Source organism: Sus scrofa, chromosome 8 (assembly GCF_000003025.6).
Source record: "Sus scrofa isolate TJ Tabasco breed Duroc chromosome 8, Sscrofa11.1, whole genome shotgun sequence".
Classification (NCBI taxonomy): domain Eukaryota; kingdom Metazoa; phylum Chordata; class Mammalia; order Artiodactyla; family Suidae; genus Sus; species Sus scrofa.
The window spans coordinates 105,464,808-105,478,699 of NC_010450.4; positions in this window are offsets into that span (position 1 = coordinate 105,464,808).

Here is a 13,892-nt window from a genome sequence, read left to right on the forward strand (position 1 = left end):
AACAAGCTCATTAACAGTACCCATATAAATCTTCCTACATAACTCTGAAACCCATACTTATGTACTTTATCATTCTCTTGATTCATAAGCATGACTTTTGTTGACTTAGTTCAGTGTATTATATGTCAGTGTGTGGTTCTAGGTCTGTTCATTGGTTTTTCAGTAATAGATGATTGAGATATATCCTAAATACAGGAATTCCCTGTTAGTTGGTGGAGACTCCAGTATGAGGCAAAATGTTTGTGGTCATTTCTACAGTTAATAAAAACTCTTAAACAATAATTGGATATTCTCCCAGCATTCAAGTACTTTACCATTTCTTCTCTTAAATAAGACCTTTATATTCTCATTGGATTCCTTCCTATTATAATTATGGTCCACCCAATTCAATTTGCAGGTTTTTTTTTTTTGGTGGAATTTAGAAGAAATGTTCTTAAAACTTAATATTAAAAGTTAATATTTAGCTTTAATATGTACTTCATTCATTACTATACCAATATCTTGCTCATATTCTGTGTATAATAATTAAGAGTTAAATTGGATGAAATACATTGTCTCATAAGCAAAAGAAAAGAAAATCCTATTTCTTAATTTTGGCTGTTCTAAAACTGCAGTCATTGCCTCTGTGCTCATTACTCCAACAATATTTCACAAATCTGTCTTTTTTTTTTTTTTTTTTTTTGGTCCTTTTGCCATTTCTTGGGCTACTCCTGCAGCATTTGGAGGTTCCCAGGCTAGGGGTCTAATCAGAGCTGTAGCCACCAGCCTATGCCAGAGCCACAGCAATGCGTGATCCGAGCTGCGTCTGCGACCTACACCACAGCTCACAGCAACACCAGATCCTTAACCCACTGAGCAAGGCCAGCGATCAAACCCACAACCTCATGGTTCCTAGTCAGATTCGTTAACCACTGAACCACAATGGGAACTCCAAATCTGTCAATTTTTACAAATGTTTGGCCTCTGAAGTTTTTTGCTTTGTTATATGGTCCATAAATCTTTGCCTCTATATCAGTTTTGGGGATTTATGTTCTATTGTTATTTAAAATCCCTCTTTGGTCATTAGTTCTTTGAATTCTGTTTTACATTCTATTAATAATGCCACAGTCCTGTTTTCCCTTTGTTGGCATTTATTTGTTATATATTTATCCATATTTCATTTGTTATATATTATATATATATATTTATCCATATATATTTATTTGTTATATATATATCCATATCTTTATTTTCAACCTTTAATGAAACCACTTTGTTTTAGGCATGTTTTCTGTAAAGAGCCTTTCTTTTAAGTATGTCTTTGTTTATCTTTTTTCAGTCATGAATTCTGGGAAACCTGTGCCATGTGCTGTGAGATTGTTTCTTTGCCTTTCAGTGGAAACTCCAATCTGAACTTTGGTTCTAACTCAAACGGAGGGCCATGGGTTTTCATAACAGTGTTCAGCCTATTCATGTTTATTTGGTCCTGGTGCCTCATTTGAAGTTACTCTTAATTATGTTTTCTTGTGTGCATGTGTATGCCAGCTTCTATTTAGCCTTAATTTTACATTTTTATGTTACTGTTTTCGATTTCTTTACATTTTTAATATTTTTTTTAAGATTGACCAGTTTATATTTCATCTTGCACAACTATACCCTTCTTTATCCATTTAGAAATTCTGCTTTGCACCCTCCCTTGCATTTAGAAGTGCTTTTTTTCTCTCTCTCACTTAGTAGTTACTTTCATATATATGTACTTTGACATATATATGTATATATTCTCCAGGACATTTTACTTGCCACTTCCTCCCCATCCACCCAATAAGACATGACTTTTTAATTGTTTTTCTTACGCAATTCCTCAAGTTGCACAGCATTTGCTTTCTGAAAACTCCTGGATTTTGCTCAGATAACTTAGAATTTTCGTTCTAAGCTATCATAAGATTTTAGCTTATAATATCTTTGATTCCTAGAACACTCACTTTTTACTTAAACCTTAGCTTCTGCTCATGTAATCGTCTCTTTCAATTTATTAAAAATGTAAGGGTCATTGCTCACCACTCTTTCCTCTTGTATTTCATATTCCCCCAGCTTGGGATCCTTTTTTCGAATTCATTTTTATTTCATTTAAGCACTTCCCCAAGTATGCTGACTAGATTAGTGCATGAGATTTGTACTTAATAAGCTTTGAATGTCAAATTTCCTTTTAAAGGATATTTTATAAGAATAATATCTTGGCCGAAGTGTGTGGGATTCTTCAGTCACGCGCCTTTTCCTCTCATGGCCTTAAAATTATTTCAGCATTTTGTACATTCCAGAGTTACAGCTAAGAAGTATGGTATTTGTATAGTTATCTTCCTCTTCAAGTAATGTTTTGCATAAAATTTAATTTTATAGCCTGTTTTTAGTTCTGAGAAAAGTTGAGCATAAAGTACAAAAATTTCCCATATATCCCCATCATCCTCCACAATCTTCCCCATGCGAACATCCCACACCAGAGTCCAGTATATTTTTAAGATTTTTAATTTAAATTTGAATTTGAGAAAGCTCAAGAAACATCTTAATATACATTAAGAAATTAATTATGCCCAAGGATTGGTGGGGTCTTTAAATGCAGGAAATTTTCATCCATCATTACTTTGATTACAACTAGCTCTATTCTTATTCTCTTTTCTTTTCTTTTTTTGAAATTCCCATTACTTGCATGTTTATGAATTAGGCCTCCTATTTTATCTTCCAGATTTAATATTCATTCTTATTTTTTTCATTCGTTTTCCCCTTTGAATTATGGCATATCTTTTTTTATTTAACTTGCCTGCATCTGTAAGGAACCACCTGTTCTGATTGTTCAGTTGGTTCCATCTTCTCCAACCTCTTGTGTCTCCTTAAATGGCCTATAGTTTTTATTAACCCGCTTATCAAGTATGTTATTATCAGGATTTAATGTGACCCCTCAACAGCCAAATGGGTCAGTATGTTTAGTCTCTTTGTTAGTAGGAAACAGAAGGCAGTGAAAGGTTGAGTTGGATTGTTGGTGGTGTTGATTATCATGTTGGTGGTGGTGTGGGTTGTAGCAGTTGTGGTGGTGGTGGGGATGTGTGTGTATGTATATATATGTGTGTGTGAAAATGACCAGTAGGCAGTCTGAGATATTTATTTGGAATTATTTTGGGAAGAACTCTGTTTTCAAGTCAAAGTGAGCTGGGGCCCTCCTAGGCACAACACTCTTATCTCCTGCATATGCCACTAGTGTGAGGGAGAAGCCAGGCACAGAAGCAGATAGGGATGGGGGGGGGAGGCTCCCCAGGTTGTGTCCCATGTCTTCTCAGCAGGTAAGTCTCTTCCCACACACAGCATCTTGGTTTATTCTTTTCCCTGCTGAAGTACTCTTTATTTCCAGAGACAGCCAGCCTCAAAGTTCTCTATGTTAGGTGGGATGAAGTGGAGGTATTGTAACAAAAAGGTCCAAACCCAGAATGGCCTACAAAACAAGTTTATTTCTCTCTCACTTAACTGAGATAAGTGGTCTAGAGCAACAGTCAGCCCTGCTTTACCCAGACACTTCCTCCTGTTGGGTGATTGACATCAGTACGATCAAAGTTGAGTTACCGTGGATTATACCTGTGGGAAAGGGAAGAGCTTGGTGTATATGCAGGATTTAAAGCCAGGCTTGGATATGCCACACATCACCCCTACAAACATCCCATTCATTAGAACTAGGCCAATGGCAACAAGTGGCACTTATTCTTTCCCAGAATGTGAGGACGTATATTCTCTTGTGAGCAGCCCCGAACTAGCTAAACTCTATTTCTATGGAAGAAGAAGAAATTGGAATTTTTAGTCCAGTGGGACACCTTAGTTACAGTATCACAGCTTTTCTAGAAATGAATCCAATGATTTGCTTGTTATTTTATTACTTGCATTAGTCACTGCAGCAAGGAGTTGGGAGGGAGAGAGGGTTGGTAGTACCTCATGTGCCCATAACATTGGATTGTTTCTCTCTAATGACTACATGAACCTACTGCTGGGACGGCATCTAATTATTAGAGCCTCTTAATGATTAGGTAATTTATAGGCTGAATAGGAGACCTTTGATAACAAAGAAGGCACTTCTAATAAGCACAGTAGAACACTAAGAAAACTGCAATGTATGTCATCCATTAAGTTCTTAATTCTAGAGACTGAGAAATCATTTTTCTTATGGTATTATTATTTTGCTGTAAAATTTAAGCTAAGAATAGGGGAGATTATTATAATGAAACAAGTGCCATTTCTGCAGAATTCCATTTTCCTCCTACTGACTACCTGGTCTCTAGGACCAAAATCAGAGGGTCCTGACCCACAGTCTTATGCACAATTGAAATAACAACTTATATTGCAGCTTGCAAGCTGCTCTCACATACACTGTCTCCCTTAGCTATCATGTGAGTGCTGTGTGGTGAGTGGTATTATTATCTCTATTGTATTGATGAAGGAGAGATCCAGGAGGATTAAGACCGTGAAATGGTAGAACCAGAACCAGCCTATACATCTCCTACTTCCGATGACTGTGCTCTTTCACTGCAGCAGGCAGTTTGCACTCATTCTGACAGCTATCTTTCTTTTGAGTGGCTTTTTAAGCAAGTCAGCTCCTTGAAGTATCAACCTAAGAGCAGATGCTGAATGCTGGATATACTGTTTTTGGAATTAAAAATCAAAGAGATAATCAGGTGCTCACTATTCTCTTCATCTCCGTTTCCATTATGGATAAGTGTAAAATTTGCTTCTAGGAAGAAATATTTACAATTTTCTTTCACTGTCATTCCTTCTTTATCAATAGTAATTGAGCATGTCTCTTAAATAGGTAGTCTTTATGTTATTTCTTTCTCTTCAGAATTGTTTTTTCAAAAATATTCAAAATCTTGGGAGATTATTTTGAGGCTGTAATGTAATAATGTAATGTTTTGCTAAATGTTTTGTGAATAGTTTTAAACCAACTTGAATATGTCACAATTACAAATATGCTGATTACATGACTATTGTTTGTCCTTCTGCTTATTTGTCATTTCTCATAATATCTTTCATTCTGCTTATAAATTTATAAAATAGATCATCTGGGAAAGATCTTAGGGATCAAATAATTTATCACACAAAGCCCCATTTAATAGGTGAAGACAATATCCAGATTTCTAATTCTTTCTAAAAAGGAGAAAAACAAAAATAAATAGGAAAAAACAAACCAAACCAAATAAAGATACCCAAATTAAATGAAAAGTAAACTATAAGGATATAAAATAATAAACCTTTAGTGTACTTTCCTTATGCAGTTGAAATCCAACTCTTTTATTTCAGTTTTACTTCCTGGTATTGGGGTTACACCCAATATACAATAGTTTCTAGAGATTACAAGATCTAAAATCATTTGATTACATCTCTCTTTAAAAAAAATTATTGGAGTATAGTTGACTTACAAAGTTGTGTTAGTTTCAGGTGTACAGCAAAGTAAATCAGTTATACATATACCTATATCCATTTCTTTTCAGAATCTTTTCCCATATAGGTCATTACATAGTACTAATTATATCTCTTTTACAACCACATTGTTTCTAACTTTTTTTGTATCTTTAACTTTCTGAAAATTCTTACAAATTCCTATAATCCACATCACCACAAAAATAATGTGTTAGAAAATTGGTCCTTATGTCTCGGAGACACTGTTAGTGCCTTGCCAATATCTCTCGGGCATTTACCATTTCTGGGTAATGTTAATGTCTTCTTACTGCCAAGAGCTGCCACTCTCATCCAGAGGGCTTTCTCTGTTTGCAGAAATAAGCTTGGCTCCCCGAACAGGGAAAGCCAGAGATGCCAGGCAGTAAATGCTCCTGGGAGCAGTCCTCAACCTGTCATGTATAGAAATGGATAAAACCTGTCTTTTTTTTTTTTTTGCTATTGAAAGTCCACAAATAGTGGTGCTGGCAAAAGTACTGCAGACAGAAAAGACAATCTATGCTAAAGAAATGTATGTAATCCTGTGAGTATGAAGCATTGCATTCTATAGGAAGCTTCAATGTAATCAATCAACTTATCACAAGATAGCTGGCTAGTCCTGTGAGAGATATGGACAATTCAGGGGCTCGGCATTGGCCTGGCCTCTGACTGGAGAGTTAGCAGTGATGGCCTCTATCCTAATGCTTTGGTTTTGTGTCTTGTTAACTTTCCTGAAGATATCTGATAAGGGGTTAACTTCCAAAATATATAAAGTACTTCTACACCTCAATAGCAAACAACAACAACAAAACCCTAATAACTCTATTAAAAATGGACTAAGGATTTGAGTAGATATTTCTCCAGAGAAGACATACAAATGACCAACAAGTGTTTGAAAAGGTCAAATGCCACTTAATGCCACTAATCATCAGGAAATGCAAATCAAACCACAAGGAAGTATCACCTCATATCTATCATGATGGCTATTAAAAAAAAAGAAAGACAAGTGTTGGTGAGAATGTGGAGACATTGGAACCCTGTACACTGTTGGTGGGGATGCAAAACGGTGCAGCTGCTATAGAAAACAATATGGATGTTGCTCAAAAAATTAAAAATTGATCTCCCAGATGATCCAGCAGAACTACTTCTATGTACTTATCTAAAATAATTGAAATGAGAATCCTGAAGAGATATCAGTACTGCCGTGTTCATTACTGCATTACTTATGATAGCCAAGATGTGGAACAAACCTAAATGCTCATTGGCAGATGATTAAAAATTGGTGTAGGAGTTCCCATTGTGGCGCAGTGGAAACAAATCCGACTAGTACCCGTGAGGATGCTTGTTATATCCCTGGTCTCACTCAGTCAGTTAAGGATCCATTGTTGCCTGAGCTATGGTGTAGGTCACAGATGTGGCTCAGATCTGGTGTCACTGTGGCTGGTGGTATAGACCGGCAGCTCTAGCTCTGATTCAGCCCCTAGCCTGGGAACTTCCATATGCTGCGGATGCGGCTCTAAAAAGAAAAAAATAATTGGTATGTACAATGAGCTATTATATAGCCTTTAAAAAGAAGGAATTCCTGTCATATGCAACAATATGTATGAACCTTGAGGAACTTATGCTGAGTGAAAAGCTAGTTATAGGACAGTTATTGCATGATACCGCTTATATTAGAAATCTAAGTGGATCATAATCATGCAATAATTCCACTAAAATAGTCAATTGCAAAGAAACAGATTAGAATAGTGGTTGCCAGGGGTTGGAGGGAATAGGATATGGGGAGTTGCTGATCAACTGGTACAAACTTCATACACAAGATGAGTGATTTCTAAAGATCTGCTGTACAACACTGTGACTGTAGATAACAATACGGTATTGTGCTCTTACAAATCTGTTAAGAGGGTAGATCTCATGTTAGGTGTTCTTATCACAATAGAAACAAAAAAATATTTCCTATATGAAAGATAAGTGGAATAAACAGATTCAAAACAATAACTGTATTTAAGATATTGAAAAATATTAATAAAGATTAAAATATATTTTCTGATAAACTTAATGATTTTCCTTTAAATTTTTTTAAAAAATAGACTTTATATTTAAGAACAGTTCAGTTTACAGAAAAGTTGAAAGTATACTACAGAAAGTTCCCATGTAGCTGCCTTGTTTTCCTTTTCACTAACATCATACATTAATATGGTGCTGATATTCCCTATGACCAGTGGAGTTATCATCCACTGCAAATGCAAAATGAAGATGGGTTTGACAGACCCAAGGATCAGGAAATAAAACATTTATCTACTTACTGGTAAAATATGCATTGGTGAATAATGTCCATTTAATAGAATTATATTTAAATAATCATGGGAAATAAAAATATAAAATGAAATGCAAGGCCATAATTTTTAAATAAAAATGCTTAATATGAAAAATACCTTAAAAATTTATTTATACAGTATTTGGAATAATGGGAAAGCAACTAATAAGGAGTGAAAAAAATTATAAAATGAATGAGGATCAGATATAATGATCATCACCTCCTGTCTCTGGGCTGTGATAGAGCACTCTAGCAACACCCCCCACCACCCCTCACCTCAGTCACTTATCTTAGGTGTAGAATCAGACCTCTTTGGAGAGGGCAGGGCTAGGCTTAGTGAATGATGGAAAAGTCACTGAGGTTCTCTCTGCACTACTGGACCTTGCTGGAAATTTGCATAGGGTCTGCAGAAGGCATGTGCAGAGATGTGCTATGTCTTATGACCTGCTATAAAATTCCTGGGGAAGATGCCATGGGAAGCCACTGACTTGGTGGCTGCTGCATCCTGCATGGAGTTGGAGAAGTTGTCCTCTGCAGGAGATGGGTGCTGAAGAAAGACACACAACTTGCTGGTGCCCGGAGTTTGAGAAATAGAGATCTTCAGGACCTCACATTGGACACAGGGTCCAGAACCAGAGAACTACACCCTGCAGGACCAAGTATTGGAGAAATGATGCTCTCTAGTGCTGGCAGGTGGACACAGAGAGAGTCATGGCATCAGAAGCTTGCCTGCTCACAGAGCAGCAAAAAAGCAGACAGGTGCAGTGTCCATGTCAGAAAGGTCACCAAAGTGAGCATGGGACTGTGATCTCACTGAGAGACTGCAACTCTGGGCATGCAATTGGAACAGAGAGACACAGGCTGTTCTCATTCATCTAGCTGATGTAAACTGTAAAGTCAGTGCTGAGAAAATCCCCTAAATAGCAGCACACTGGGACTGGGAAGAGCCTGTTCCTTTTGCAATAATAAAATGCTTAATATTCACTTTAATAAAAATGCTTAATATTGTTCTTGCTCCAAGGGAGGTTACTTATTAGGTCTAAGTCCATTATCACAGAACAGATAGTGAAGGGTGAATTTAGAAATGAGAGACAATAAATTGATAACTGGCATGCAGGTAGATTGTGACTTTAGCATTAAAATAAATCTTTAACTTCAGCTTTTAAATATATCTAATGTTTTCTAAATAGCATGATGATTTTCTGCCATTTTCATCCATTTGTAAATCACATGAACAAACTCTTCAATAGTTCAGAAATCCTTTTTTCTTTTTATTTAAACTAGTACTTCCATTTCACTTCTGGATAATGTCACTGTATTTTATTTGTAATTCTTTCATACTTCACTGACACAAAATATGTTTGTGAAATGAAATGAAAGATTTAAATGCTTTACTATCATAAGGAAGAATATAGGATTTTAAGGAGACTTGTATTAGCAATATCGTTCAATTCTTTTCAGTCCTTTCTCATTAAATACCAAATATCACCTAGCGATATATAAACTATTTTTAATAATTTCCCACCTGATGACTTAGTTCGCCTTCATTTTTGTTAAAACAAAGAACTAGAAATTCACTGGTTTTGAAAAATAATGTGTGAACTAGTCATTAGAGTCATTTGCTCTCTCAGTTTTGCTGAAGGATACTAAAAAGTCTTTATAATAGACAGCAAAAGGCTCTAATTTTACCTGTCACTCTTTCACTTAGATTCTTATATTCAAAGATAAAATTGGAATAAAATCAACCCTATAAAATTAGAAATTATATTGTTTTTCTTCTGAGCTGTGAACAAACATATAGTCATACCAATTTTCAAATTTTCAAAGTGCCATAAAAAGGCATAACAGATGGGCAAAGAAGACACTTGAGAATTTTTATAAGTAGAGATAAATTAATAATTTTATTTCATAGTTTTAAATATTTAAGATAATTATTCATATGAAATAATCAGAATAGCATAATAATAATTAAGGGGGGGACATGTTCTAACGAAGGTGATTTTCTTAAGTATAGGCCATTACATCTCAGATTGCTCTTTGTAATATTGTGTGCCACAATTGCACATAAATAGATTTCTGACACCCGTAAGTTTACACTTTGGTTCAGGTTTTCAGAAATCTTGACAGTATAGCTATCACAGATAGATGTTTCTTTTAGAAACGTATAAAATCTTTCTGGTATTTTGCCCAGATTAGAGACATCAGAAGAAAGGTAAGCTGACTTAAAGATAGATGAATAAAAAATATCCAATTTTAAGAACACAGAGAAAAAAAGATTCAGGAAAAATAAACTGTGCCTCAGTCATTTGAGCAATGTATCAAAAAGTCTAGCATATGGAGTTCCGGTCGTGGCGCAGTGGTTAACGAATTCGACTAGGAACCATGAGGTTGCGGGTTTGGTCCCTGCCCTTGCTCAGTGGGTTAAGGATCCGGCCTTGCCATGAGCTGTTGCAGACGCGGCTCGGATCCCGCGTTGCTGTGGCTCTGGCGTAGGCCGGTGGCTACAGCTCCGATTCAACCCCTAGCCTGGGAACCTCCATATGCCGGGAGCGGCCCAAGAAATAGCTAAGAAGACAAAAAAAAAAAAAAAAAAAAAAAAAAAAAAAAAAAAAAAAGTCTAGCATATGAAAGAGGTCCAAAATAGGTGAGAAAATATTTGAAGAATAGCATAAATTTTCCTAAATGTGATGAAAAAAATCAGCTTACAGTTCCAATATTCTCAGTAAACCCTAAATGGAATCAATACAACTGGGGATATTATAGTATAATTGTTGAAAACCAAAGATAAAGAGAAAATTTTGAGAGCAGCCAGAGGAGAGAGGGAATATTACATAGAGTTGAACAATTTTACAGATATTGACTTCACATCAGAAACAGCAGAGAGAGATGCTAGAACACATTTCTATAAAGTGCTGAAAATAACCTGTCAATCCAGATTTCTCCATCCAGCAAGAATGACTGACAAACCTGAGGTAAAATAAAGGTATTTTTTTATACAAATTAAAGCAGAGAGAATTCAGTTCTATCAGACTTACATTTCAAGAAATGTAAGAGGAAGTTAGTTTTTCAGTCAGTTGAAGGGAAATTACATGAGATAGCAATTCAAATCTATGGGAATAAAGAATACCAGAAATTGTAATATGTGAGTAAATATAAAAAAATGCATATTTATTCTTTTCATTTCCTAAAAGGCAGCTAGTATATTAAATCAAAAATAATTGCATTGCACAAGGGTGTTACACGTAGCAGTAAGTGATATTAACAATATATGAAAGGATAAGAAATGGCAGGCATATGGAATTATACTACATAAGGCGTTTATATTTATAAAGCAGAAATTATAAAATGATAAAGAAATGATGCTAAAAGACTTTGATTAGTAAAGCATATGTATCATTACATTCACAAAAACTAAAAAGAAAAGTATACATGCATAAAATAAATGGAAATCATCCAACCAAAAAAAAAAGTAACAAAGGAGAAAACCTTTCCTTGAAAAAGGCACATGTACCCGTGCACCCATATGTTCATTGCAGCACTATTCACAATAGCCAAGACATGGAAACAACTTAAATGTCCTTTAACAGATGAATAGATTAAGAAGATGTATATATATACAGTGGAATACTGCTCGGCCATAAAAAAGAACAGATTAATGCCATCTGCAACAACATGGATGGAACTAGAGACTCTCATACTAAGTGAAGTAGGTCAGAAAGAGAAAGACAGATAGCATATGATTTCAGATATATCTGGAATATAATATACAGAACAAATGAAACTTTTCATAGAAAAGAAACTCATGGACTTGAAGAACAGATTTGTGTTTGCCGAGGGGGAGGGGGAGGGAGTAGGATGGACTGGGAATCTGGGGTTAACAGATGCAAACTATTGCATTTGGAGTGAATAAGCAATGAGATCCTGCTGTATAAACACTGGGAACTGTAGTCACTTGTGATTGAGCATGATGGATGATAATGTGAGAAAAAGAATGCATATATATTATATATATATATATATAATATATATGCACACACACATATATACACACACATATATATGTGCTGGGTTACTTTGCTGTACAGTAAAAAATTGACAGAACACTCTAAACCAACTATATTGGAAAAAATAAAAATCATTAAAAAAAATTAAATAGTAAAAACACATATGGCTAAAGTCATAGGAAATAAAATCAGATATGAATGTGTTTGATTAACCCAAAGTAGGAAAAAAAGGAAACAATAAAGAGTAAACAAGTTGGGAAAAAACATTGCAAGATGGTAGATTTAAATGTACCTATATCAATGATAATTATTTGGTCTAAACATTTCAAGTAAAAGGCAATGATTATCAGTCTGGATACACAAGGCTCAACTAAATACTAACTATATGAAAGGCACATTATACTCAGAAATCTGGGTAGGTTGAAAGTAAAATGATGAAAAAAGATATACCATGTAAACAGTAAGTCTGTTTCAGACAAGATAGGCTTCAACTTAAGGATAAATTCATCAAGAAGACATAACAATCATGAATCTGTATGCACTTAGAACTTGAAAATACATGAAGCAAAAATTGACAGTTAGTGGGAGAAACTGGTAATTTCACAAACATAGCTTTAGATTTTTATTATCCTTCTCTCAATTTTTCATAAAACAGGTAGATTAAAAACCAGTAATCAGCAACATATATTAATGTCAAGTCATTAAAATGTACACCAGAAACTATCATGTTATATATCAATTATATCTCAATTAAAAAAACAGTAATGGTATGAAAGATCTGAAGAACATTATCATTACACTGATGTTTATATAAAAATACATACAATAACTATGAATTAAAATTCTTTTCAAGTGCACATTGAACACTCTCCAGGATATATGTTGGAGGATAAAATAAGTCTCGATAAAACTTAAAACATTGAATTCTTGGAGTTTTTCTCTGACCAAAAGGTAATTGAATTAAAACATTTAAAAAATAAGTTATATATAAAATCCCAAACATTCAGAAATTAAAAAACATGGTTCTGAGTTATTGATCAAATAAGAAATATTAAGAGAAGTGAGAAAATATGTTGAAATGAATGAAAATGACAATACAGTATATCAAAATTTGTGATATTTGGCTAATATAGGTCTTAGAGGGAATTTTTTATCTTTAAATATTTACATATTTAAAGTATTGATCAATAATGTTGATCTACCAATGATGATTAAGCAAAGAGAGAGAATATACAACTTACTTATATCACAAATTAAAGAAGATATCACTATAGATTCTATAAACATTAAAAAGAACATAAAGAGTTAATTCTAAGAACTTTATGCCAATACATTTGAAATCTTAAATGAAATAGACAAAATCCTTAAAAAATACAATTTACCAAAAGTGCCTTAAGAATAAATATAAAATCTGAAAAACTCTATAGTGATTAAAGAAATTTAATTTGCAACCAAAAGTCTTCATTAAAAAGTCAGATGCAAATGATTTCATGGGTGAATGCTATAAACATTCAAGGAAGAAATAATCCCAATCTTGTGCAATATCTTTCAGAAAACAGGAGTTGTAAACCAACCCAACTCCTTTTATAAGACTGGTATAACCCTGACAGCAAAACCTAACAAAAACATTACAAAACAGTAAAATACAGATCAATAACCCTTATGACCACATGCACAAAATCCTTAAAAATGTGTTAGCAGATCAAGCATAGAATTACATAAAAAAGACAATGCATTATGATCAAGTTGGGTTTATCCAAGGGATGCAAGATTGGTTCAACATTTAAGAATGATGTAATTAACTATACCATCAGAATAAAGTACTATAAAAATCTTTTGACCATATTAATAGATGCAGGAAAATAATTTGACAGAGTTCAATAGCCACTTCTTGATAAACCTCCCAGACAACTAGGAATAGGAGGAATATTTCTCAGGTTTATAGGAAAAAATCCGTAAAAACCATGTTTAATTGTGAAATAGTGAGCATGTTCCCTATTACACGAGCGGAAAAAATATGTTCCCCATCTCATCACTTGCTTTCAGAATTATAGCGAAGATGCTGACCTGATTAATAAACCAAGAAAAAGGGTAGAAAGGCCTAAAGATTGGAAAGATGTAAAATT